Source organism: Geotrypetes seraphini, chromosome 1 (genome assembly GCF_902459505.1).
Source record: "Geotrypetes seraphini chromosome 1, aGeoSer1.1, whole genome shotgun sequence".
Classification (NCBI taxonomy): domain Eukaryota; kingdom Metazoa; phylum Chordata; class Amphibia; order Gymnophiona; family Dermophiidae; genus Geotrypetes; species Geotrypetes seraphini.
In genome coordinates this window covers 126,069,302-126,081,201 of record NC_047084.1, presented here as the reverse complement: position 1 = coordinate 126,081,201, position 11,900 = coordinate 126,069,302, and the positions used below count along the sequence as shown (strand labels likewise).

The following is an 11,900-nucleotide window of genomic DNA, read 5'->3' as shown; positions in this document are numbered from 1 at the left end:
TACTGTCCTTTAGTGAATGGGAGCCTCAAGTTTGGTCAGATCATTACAGTACTTATGCAGGTTTACATTACCACAGCGTGCTTGTGGAGCAGTTCACAAAAACCCAAATTCAATGGGAAAGAAAATCAGATCCCAAGAGAAAATAGATGCCCAATCGTTCTGGGAAAAGATAGGATCGATTCGAAAGACAATCAAAACAAATTGTCTAGAAACAACAAAAAACCACAGTACACAACAAATTTAAGAAGCTTGAAAAGAGAATGCCATAAACTAGAAAGAGCTTGGAGGAAATCAAAGGATCAATCACATAGAAATAAATGGAAGACACTATATACACAATACAACAACCAAATCAAACAGCATAAACACAAATACTAGTACTACTTGAACATGATTGGGGAGAATAATCCAGATCAAAATCCTAACAAAATTAACACACTGCTCTTCTGTGAATACATCAAACATAGATCCCCCTACACCCAGTACTCTAGCCACCAATGCTCTAGCATTATAAGAACATAAGTAATGCTACTTGACGATACTACATCTAAAAACAATATAGCCAGTATACCAATAGAGAAGATTATGGACAACATTTAATACTGTCACAGCAATCGACATGAAGGCAATAGTGAATAGATTATCTAGAATGGGTTGTCAGCTAGATCTATGTCCAGCCTATCTGTACCAGGATATACCAGAAGATGTACCCATAAGAACATAAGAATTGTCATACTGAGACAGACCGGATGTCCATCAAGCCCAGTATCTTGTTTCCAACAGAGGCCAACCCAGGTCCCAAGTACCTACCTAGATCCCAAGTAGTAAAACATATTTTATGCTGCTTATCCTAGGAATAAACAGTAGATTTCCCCAAGCTATCTCAATAATGGCCTATGGACTTCTTTTAGGAAATTATCCAAGCCTTTTCTTAAACCCCGCTAAGCTAATTAATTTCATCACATTCTCCGGCAATGAATTCCAGAGTTTAAATACACATTGTGTGAAGAAAAATTTCTCCAGTTTGTTTTAAATCTGCTACTTAGTAGCTTGTCCCCTAGTCCTAGCATGTCCTCTACTCCTAGTATTTTTGGAAAGAGTGAACAAGCGATTAACATCTACCCTTTCCACTCTACTCATTGTTTTATAGACCTCTATCATATCCCTCCTGAGCAGTCTCTTCTCCAAGCTGAAGAGCCCTAACCACTTTAGCTTCTCCTCATAGGAAAGTCGTCCCAAACCTTTTATCATTTTTGTACCTTTTTTGTACCCTTTCTAATTCCACTATAACTTTTTTGAGATATGGTGACAAGAACTGCACATAGTATTATAGTTGTGGCCTTACCATAGAGCGATACAACTCAACTGGTTGGTTCAACTGGTCAACACCACATAAAACAAGGCTGGTTCTCAAAGGAGTTTGATGATATATTACTCACATCCATCCCAAAAGGAACAAACTTGATTGATTGATTTGATTTTATTTCTTATATACCGCTATACCGTGAGGTTCAAAGCGGTTTACAATGAAGATAGATTAAAGATACATTAAAATAAAATAAATAAAAATGGTACTTTGGATTTCCATAGCTGTCCCGAAGGCTCACAATCTATCTTAGACCTATCCCAAGCAGAAAACTATAGACCACTAGCAAACATACCTTTTATGCCTCCCAGCTAAAAGATTATATTACACATTGATACAGGAATATTAGGCTCTTAACTTTGGTAATCTTCTTTCTTGTAAACAGGAATACCAGGCTTGATGAACGAGTATTTACCCTCCTTTACATTACATTACATTACATTAGTGATTTCTATTCTGCCAATACCTTGCGGTTCAAGGCGGATTACAAAAGAAGTTATCTGGCCATTTCCAGAGGAATTGAAGAGTAGAGCGAGTTGCTTTGGAGAATTGGGATGAGTCTTGCGGTGTTAGTTTGTCTTCAAGGATGTCTTGAATAGGATATTTTTTATTTATTTTCTAAACGATTTTTGTAGTCTGGAGTCGTTATCAGTAAATTGGAGAGTTGGTAGTCTAGTTTTGCTGCTTGAGTGGCTAGAAGGCCATCGTACAGTTTTTTTCGTTTGATGTCTCTGATTCGGGATGCGTGAACGGTTTGTGCGTTCTCCTGTGTCTGGTTGAGATAGTTTGGATTAGGCAGTTGTTTAGGTAGGCTGGACTATCTCCGTTTATGGTTTTAAATAGTAGGCAGTAGAATTTGAATTGTACTGTGAAGTATGTAGAGAGCCTAATTGTATATTATCCCAGGACAAGCAGGCAGCATATTCTCACATGTGGGTGATGTCATCCACGGAACCCCAGTATGGACAGCTGCTAAAGTGTTCATGCACTTTAAGAACTTTAGAAAGTTTGCGAATGACTGCACTGCGCATGCACGACTGCCTTCTCACTCAACGTAGTCGCGTGACTCCTCAGTTCTCCATGGAGCTACGAAGTTGTATGTGAAACATTCTACATTTTCTTTGTCTTCCCGCTTGTGCATGTTTGACTTTTATTCTTGTCTTTCTACTCTTAATAAAACTTTTTTTTTAAAAAATTTTTGTTCCTTTAACTTCGGCCAGTTTTCTTACGGCGGGGGCCTTTATTTTCGCCTCAGCCTTCGGCTTTCAATTTGGATGAACCAGTTTTCCCTTCCATGTCCCATCTGTTGACAGGCTTCAAAAAGTGCAGTAGGTGCCAGCGTACTATTTCATTAACAGACCCAAATAAGTGGTGCATTCAGTGCTTTGGCCCAGATCATCACGTGGAGTCTTGTTCGACGCTACCAAAGCGTTCTATTAAAAGCCACCTTATTCAACAAAGATTACTTTTCGGTACTATGGAGGGCTTTCAGGTACCATCGACACCATCCAAACCATTGACGTCGAAGGCATCACCATTGTCTGAGGTACCGCCTTCCATGCTAGTGTCGCAGCCTATAGTTCCGTCAGCTAAGAAGTCACCAGCTTCCCTGACGGTGTCTCAGACAACTAAGGTATTGCGTCTAGTCAAACCAGCCAAACAGAGACCATTGATAAGGCTCGCTTCAACTTTGAGGGGTGCATCTTCATTCGTGTCATCCTCTCCAGAGTGACCCACGGCACCGTTGATACATCCAAGCCACAGGTGTTTATGCAGGCTTTTAAGGAGACGCTCAATGCTCTTTTTCAATTGGAGTTTGGGGATATGTTCCAACTTATCATCCACATGTTGGCTCCTCCGGTATCTACCTAGTCTGAGCATCGCCCCATGCAAGATGCAAGTACCACCACTGCTTCATCGGTAGCCCGACATTCTCGTCACCGATCCTCATCAAGCTGTGCATCCAGACATCCAGATGCTCTTCAAGGCACCGTTCTCCTTCAAGTTTCAAGTTTATTTTTAACTTATTGAATCGCTTAATTTAATTTGCTAAGCGATTTACAAATAAAGAGAAAAAAAGGTATACACATTAGGTTAATTATAATAGATTAAATAGGTTTGACATACTAACATACAAACTAACAGATACATAAGGGAAGAAAGGGCAGAACTACAATTGTATATATAAAAGGAAACATAAATGGTAAAAATAGCAGGTAAAGTGAATAAGATTAAAAAAAAATATGATTATAAGTTAAAAGCATCTTTAAAAAGGAAGCTCTTCAGAATGCCTTTAAAATGTTTTAGGTCATTTTCCTCTCTTATATACTGAGGTAAAGTGTTCCATAATTGTGGGGCCATTACAGAAAAAATATCAAGACGATGAGTTCCGATATAACTTTTAGTGATGGAACTGTTAAAAGTTTTTGATTAGTGGACCTTAAAGAACGTGATGTACTATGGGGAATAAGTAATTTATTAATGAATTGAGGTTCGTTTGAGGACAATGTTTTTAAAAGTAAAATTTTAAAAGTAATGCGATGAGCGACAGGAAGCCAATGTGATTCAATCAGGAGTAGTGTAACATGGTCAAATTTTTTACGGTTGTGTATTAATTTGATGGTGGTATTTTGAACAATCTGTAGTTTCCTCTTTTCTTTTGGGTAACATTCCACTGAGGAATTCTGAGGTGAAGTCTGGCAAAAGGAATCACGTGTACTGTGGAGGCCATGTGACCTAGAAGTACCATTATGTGTCTCGCTGAGATGGAAGTGCAGGTAGACACTGAATGACAGAGTTGAAGAAGAGCTTCCAGATGTTGCTGTGGAAGGAATGCTCTGAGTTGGACAGTGTCCAGAACAGTTCCAATGAATTGTAGAGTCTGTGAGGGCTGTAGTTGAGATTTGGGAAAGTTGATTTTGAATCCCAAACTTTGTAGGAACTAGGTAGTCCGTTGGGTTGCTACAATAATCTTTGATGAGCCAGTCATCGAGATAGGGAAATACCTGAAGACCATGATTCCGGAGAGCTGCCGCTACCACTACCAGGCACTTGGTGAACACTCTGGGAGACAAGGCCAGGCCGAAGGATAGTACTCTGTATTGATAATGCAGATTCCCCACCCGAAATCTGAAGTATTGACGGGAGGCCGGATGAATGGGGATATGAATGTAGGCCTCCTTGAGATCCAGAGAGCATAACCAGTTGTTCTGCTCGAGAAGGGGATAAAGAGATGCCAGGGACAACATTCAAAACTTTTCTTTGACTAAAAATTTGTTGAGAACCCTGAGATCCAGAATGGGACGCAGATCGCCCGTCTTCTTCGGAACAAGGAAGTAACGGGAGTAAAACCCCCTGTTCTGCTGTTCCAAGGGAACTGGTTCGAAGGCATGGAGAGAAAGCAGAGCTTGAGCTTCCTGAAGAAGTGGTCTGGGATGGATTGGAAGGATACTCTCTTGGAGGAAGCTCTGGTGGAACCTGAGTGAAATGAAGAGAGTATCCTTCTCTGATGATTGTAAGCACCCAGAGGTCGGATGTAATTATTGTCCATCGATTGTAAAAATGATGGAGACGACCTCCTATAGGGGGAAAAGGAGACAGAGACAGAACAGTGGAGGTTATGCTCTGTTGTAAACAGTCAAAAAGGCTGAGAAGCCTTAGGTGCAGCAGAAGGTTGAGGTTGCTGTTTTTTCAGAGGAGGGCGAGTATAAGAAGCCAGCTTTGGAGCAAAATGCCTTTGATAGATAAGAGCAGGGTGTGCAGGCTTGGCAGGAGCTGGCATTGGCTTAGGTCTGACTATAGAAACAAATGAGGATGAGATGTACAGCGTCAGCATCTATGAGATAAACCTGTTTTGTTTTGTTTTTTTGTTACACAGATCTTTTTGGACCCCAGTTCATTTGCAGAAGTTAGATAGTTCTAAATCTAATAGATGCTGGCACTGTCATCTTGAAATAGGGACACTGGATTATATGTTGTTCTATTGTCCTGATACTCAATTTTTGGAAGTCGATATGGGGACATATTTTTAACATATTGGAATCATTGATCCCTTTAACTTATGATATAGTCATCTGTGGGACAATATTGCATATTAAACCGCCATTGGACTGATATAAATGTGAGCTTTTCCTTATTATGACCGGGATAGCCATGGAAATGGTAACTTGTAATTGGAAAAACTGGGATCGCCTTAATTTTACCTTTTGGTGGGCGAATGTATGTTCATGTTACAAGTATGAGAAAATGAATGCTGACATGATGGGGCATAGTAATTCATTCAGATTGGTTTGGGGATCCATAAATGTCTTTTGCTGCTTCGGTATAGCTGGTTTTCACTTTTACTTCTCTTTAGATTCATGCACACATCCGTGGGAGGGTGGGTTATTTCCTTTGTACTGGAAGGGGTGGAGGGGGGGTAATTCATTTTGTATTGTTACTGATGGATTGTAGGTGCTGATTCTGATTATTAATGTATGTACAATATCATGCACTTTGTATTAGCCTTGAAAATTTAATAAAGATTAAAAACTGAAACTCTACCTGCACTCTTCTCTCCCTTGAGTGGACCCTTCTCTAGTCTTTCTTCTCCCTTCCTCCCTTTTCTTTTACTCATCTACTTATTCGTCTATCTACTTACTCACTTATTTGTTTATTTATTTATTTACTCACTTATTTATGTATTTATTTTCTTTTTTTCTCTTTCTCTTTCTTTCTTTCTCACACATTTCTCTCTCTACCTTTATTTTACCTGGAACGTGCTTGTTTAGATAGTTAGGATACAGTTTGTTGTATTAGATATGCTATGAAGAAAATTTCTTGAGGAATGTACGAATCCATGTTCATGTTCTGCATTTCATTTTCTGTATTTGTTGATTCCATTCATTGGCATATCTTTTGTTTTCCACTATTATGGATTGTTTTATTCCACACTTTGTAATTTTGTAAAAATTCAATAAATAAACATTGACTAAAAAACAAAAATTTAACACCATATGAAATTATTCGTACTGTATTTTCATTTCTCACACTAGTGACATGGATTGGCCACCGTGAGAACGGGCTACTATTTTCCCAATCTAAATGTGGTACCTAGGTCAATGGAGGGGGTTGGGATCAAGCCTTGAAAGTGATAGTGACGATTCATCACTGTTGCTGTCCCGTGGATAACCGCGGGAAACCGTCCCCGTGTCATTTTTTAAAAGGAGAGAGGGAAGAATCAGAGTCTTCTGGGCCCAGCCACCGGCCCTCAAGCCTTGCACTGAAGAAGGACTGAGGTTGAGACAGACACCGAAGCATAACATTGGAATGCTTTCCCGGGACGGGGGACCACTGAGCGGGACCACCGCCGACAGTGGGATGGCGCGGTGCTTTATGGGTATCAGAGGGTGGAGGGGAGGGCTCTGCTCCAAGAGGTGACTAACTCATCCGCTGACCGCTCTTTCAACGGACAGAGCTTTACTTACTCGAACAGAGTCGACTGCGCGCGCCAGCAGAACTCGGCAGGGCCGCGAGCGCTTCCCGCTCAGCCGACTGCTGACGTGTCCTTCCAGACCACGCCCCTCTGCACCTTAGGACGGGAAAGGAAAGCTCCTCCTCGCGCGCTCGCGACTTCTCTTGCTCGAGCGCCTCAGTGAATAAACGGCGAAGACAGGGCAGAAGAGGCCGGGAGCGCGCCTGGTCCAGCTGCAGGCGGGAGCGAGCGCCGGCTCCTTGACGTGGCAGAACGCTGAGAGGCGGCCAGAGCGCGAGGACAGCGGCAGGTAAGAGGCGAGCGCGCTTCTCCGACCCCGACATCCTCCTGTCCACATAGAAACCCTTCACATTAGGCTGTCACTGTAATGCTGGGTATGTGTCACTTCATGCTAGTGTGCGAGATTATCCTGGCAGTGCTAGGCACATTGTGTCATTATGCTATTGTGTGTGGCATTATCCTGTGGCATTATCATGCTAGTGTGGGAGATTATCCTGGCAGTGCTAGGCACATTGTGTCATGCTATTGTGTGTGGCATTATCCTGTGGCATTATCATGCTAGTGTGGGAGATTATCCTGGCAGTGCTAGGCACATTGTGTCATGCTATTGTGTGTGGCATTATCCTGTGGCATTATCATGCTAGTGTGGGAGATTATCCTGGCAGTGCTAGGCACATTGTGTCATTATGCTATTGTGTGTGGCATTAACTTGTGTCATCATCATGCTAGTGTGTGAGATTATGTTTTGGAACTCCTTTCAGGACCTAGAATGGAACAACTTCATAAAACTCTACAACAAATACACTAAATCAAATTGCACCCTAGATCCTTGCCCCCCCCTACATAATGAAAGCAGCCCCATTAGACTTTAAATTAACACTATGGACTCATATGTCCATCAATTTCAAAAACGGAAAATTCCTATCAAAAAATGGGCACATTATAATCACCCCGATTCCAAAAAATCGTAAACTACCCCTAACATCAGCAACCAACTATAGACCAGTAGCATCCATCCCATTGTTCGTAAAAATAATGGAAGGTTTGGTTCAAACCCAACTGTTGGAATACCTAGATCAGTTCTCACTGCTACACGAAACCCAGTCTGGCTTCAGACCTCTGTTCAGCACTGAAACGGTGATTGCAGCGATCTTAGAATACCTACGTACCTTATTCAGTAAAGGCCATAAAGCCTTAGTCATGCAATTCGACATGAGCTCGGCCTTCGACTTGGTGGATCACGAAAAACTACTACAATGCTTAGACGCAATCGGCATTGGAGGCGAGGTGCTGAACTGGTTCCGAGGATTCCTTATGACCCGCACCTATCAAGTTCGCTTCAACTGCAATCTCTCTAAAACATGGACTAACCCATCAGGCGTTCCACAGGGGTCCCCACTATCCCCACTACTCTTCAACGTTTATATAGCTTCACTAGGTACGCAGCTGACCCAACAAGACATAAAAGTATTTAGCTATGCAGACAACTTCACAATCATTATCCCGTTTACTGCATCTCCCTCCGAAATCACCTCCAAAGCAACTGAAGCGATAAATATGATGGAATGATGGACCAAAGACTTCAAATTGAAGCTTAACTCAGAAAAAACTAAATTCTTCATAGCCTCGCCACACGCAAATAACACAACAAAATCACTACACATTAACAACCTTAACTACCTCATTCAACCAACGATGAAGGTTCTAGGAATAATACTAGACCAAGGTTTAACCATGAAAGACCATATAGACTCCCTAATCAAAAGAGGGTTTTTCACTCTTTGGAAACTTAAGTCCATTAAGGCTTACTTCCACACCTCAGCTTTTAGAATTCTAGTTCAATCCCTAATACTAAGCCACCTGGACTATTGCAACATCACCCATCTGACAATCCCCCAGAAGCAAATGCAAAGACTCCAACTGATACAAAATGCAGCAGTCAGGATGATTTGCGGGCTGAAGAAGTCCGACCACATAACCCCCTCCTACCGACTCCTACACTGGCTGCCAATGGGAGCACGCACGAAGTTCAAACTAGGATGTCTCTGCTTCAAGGTACTAAATGGCTTAGCCCCTAAATACATTACAGACCTCTTCTCATTCCCAACCAACAGACACGAAAGAAAAACTCACCTGAAATTTGTCTCCCCACCGGCTAGAGGGTGCAAATATAAGAGATACCATCAACAACTACTATCGTATCAAGCAGCCATATGGGGTAAAGACTTAGAAAAACTAATCGCACACACAAACAATTATGGAGAATTTAGGAAACACCTAAAAACTTACCTGTTCTTGAAATACCTAGGCAACGAACCAGGACATCAGCCCCCCTTGTAACACCATCACATACCTGAACTTGTAAACTATCAGCCCTAACCCCCAATTACTAACTATGAACCACTCCACTCAATCCATGAACTATTCCCAATTCTTTGTAAGCAGCACGGCACTTCTTGGTCCTGCAGCACACAAACTATTGTTATCATCATTAATGTTGGTATTTTCAGATGTATACTACTAGACTCTTTAATTCGTTGTATTTACAGCTTCTCTTTATTGCATTTACTTACAGTTTCTCTCTATTGTAAACCGCCTAGAAGTCGCAAGATTGTTGACGGTATATAAGAATAAAGTTATTATTATTATTATCCTGGCAGTGCTAGGCACATTGTGTCATCTTCATGCTAGTGTGGGAGATTATCCTAGCAGTGCTTGGCACATTGTGTCATCTTCATGCTAGTGTGGGAGATTATCCTGGCAGTGCTAGGCAAATTGTGTCATTATGCTATTGTGTGTGGCATTATCCTGTGGCATTATCATGCTAGTGTGCGAGATTATCCTGGCAGTGCTAGGCACAATGTGTCATCTTCATGCTAGTGTGCGAGATTATCCTGGCAGTGCTAGGCACATTGTGTCATTATGCTATTGTGTGTGGCATTATCCTGTGGCATTATCATGCTAGTGTGCAAGATTATCCTGGCAGTGCTTGGCACATTGAGTCATCTTCATGCTGGTGTGGGAGATTATCCTGGCAGTGCTAGGCACATTGTGTCATTATGCTAGTAGTGTGTGGCATTATCGTGTGGCATTATCATGCTAGTGTGTGAGATTATCCTGGCAGTACTAGGCACATTGTGTCATTATGCTAGTAGTGTGTGGCATTATCTTGTGGCATTATCATGCTAGTGTGCGAGATTATCCTGGCAGTGCTAGGCACATTGTGTCATCTTCATGCTAGTGTGGGAGATTATCCTGGCAGTGCTTGGCACATTGTGTCATTATGCTAGTAGTGTGTGGCATTATCCTGTGGCATTATCATGCTAGTGTGGGAGATTATCCTGGCAGTGCTTGGCACATTGTGTCATTATGCTAGTAGTGTGTGTCATTATCTTGTGGCATTATCATGCTAGTGTGCGAGATTATCCTGGCAGTGCTTGGCACATTGTGTCATTATGCTAGTAGTGTGTGGCATTATCTTGTGGCATTATCATGCTAGTGTGCGAGATTATCCTGGCAGTGCTAGGCACATTGTGTCATCTTCATGCTAGTGTGCGAGATTATCCTGGCAGTGCTAGGCACATTGTGTCATTATGCTAGTAGTGTGTGGCATTATCCTGTGGCATTATCATGCTAGTGTGCAAGATTATCCTGGCAGTGCTTGGCACATTGTGTCATTATGCTAGTAGTGTGTGGCATTATCTTGTGGCATTATCATGCTAGTGTGCGAGATAATCCTGGCAGTGCTAGGCACATTGTGTCATTATGCTATTGTGTGTGGCATTATCCTGTGGCATTATCATGCTAGTGTGCGAGATTATTCTGGCAGTGCTAGGCACAATGTGTCATCTTCATGCTAGTGTGCGAGATTATCCTGGCAGTGCTAGGCACATTGTGTCATCTTCATGCTAGTGTGCGAGATTATCCTGGCAGTGCTAGGCACATTGTGTTATCTTCATGCTAGTGTGCGAGATTATCCTGGCAGTGCTAGGCACATTGTGTCATTATGCTAGTAGTGTGTGGCATTATTTTGTGGCATTATCATGCTAGTGTGCGAGATTATCCTGGCAGTGCTAGGCACATTGTGTCATCTTCATGCTAGTGTGCGAGATTATCCTGGCAGTGCTAGGCACATTGTGTTATCTTCATGCTAGTGTGCGAGATTATCCTGGCAGTGCTAGGCACATTGTGTCATCTTCATGCTAGTGTGCGAGATTATCCTGGCAGTGGTAGGCACATTGTGTCATCTTCATGCTAGTGTGTGAGATTATCCTGGCAGTGCTAGGCACATTGTGTCATTATGCTAGGCATTATCCTGTGGCATTATCATGCTAGTGTGCGAGATTATCCTGGCAGTGCTTGGCACATTGTATCATTATGCTAGTAGTGTGTGGCATTATCTTGTGGCATTATCATGCTAGTGTGTGAGATTATCCTGGCAGTGCTAGGCACATTGTGTCATCTTCATGCTAGTGTGGGAGATTATCCTGGCAGTGCTAAGCACATTGTGTCATTATGCTAGTAGTTTGTGGCCTTATCTTGTGGCATTATCATGCTAGTGTGCGAGATTATCCTGGCAGTGCTAGGCACATTGTGTCATTATGCTAGTAGTGTGTGGCATTATCTTGTGGCATTATCATGCTAGTGTGCGAGATTATCCTGGCAGTGCTAGGCACATTGTGTCATCTTCATGCAAGTGTGCGAGATTATCCTGGCAGTGCTAGGCACATTGTGTCATTATGCTAGTAGTGTGTGGCATTATCTTGTGGCATTATCATGCTAGTGTGCGAGATTATCCTGGCAGTGCTAGGCACATTGTGTCATTATGCTAGTAGTGTGTGGCATTATCCTGTGGCATTATCATGCTAGTGTGCCAGATTATCCTGGCAGTGCTAGTCACATTGTGTCATTAGGCTAGTAGTGTGTGGCATTATCTTGTGGCATTATCATGCTAGTGTGCGAGATTATCCTGGCAGTGCTAGGCACATTGTGTCATCTTCATGCTAGTTTGCGAGATTATCCTGGCAGTGCTAGGCACATTGTGTCATTATGCTAGTAGTG

At 42.2% G+C, this 11,900-nt stretch overlaps 1 protein-coding gene across 2 annotated transcripts in view; it reads left to right on the top strand.

Annotated features, from left to right (window-relative positions):
* The first annotated feature begins 6,862 nt into the window (after positions 1–6,862).
* SEC24D (SEC24 homolog D, COPII coat complex component) overlaps positions 6,863–11,900 on the top strand; it is a 255,374-nt gene continuing 250,336 nt past the window's right edge. Inside the window, exon 1 of one of the 2 annotated variants that reach the window (XM_033938041.1) lies at positions 6,863–7,128. The gene's annotated coding sequence lies outside the window, so the exon portion shown is untranslated. Of the gene's footprint in view, positions 7,129–7,154; positions 7,214–11,900 lie in introns of those variants that run through there. The other variant, XM_033938046.1, reaches the window with a different exon arrangement.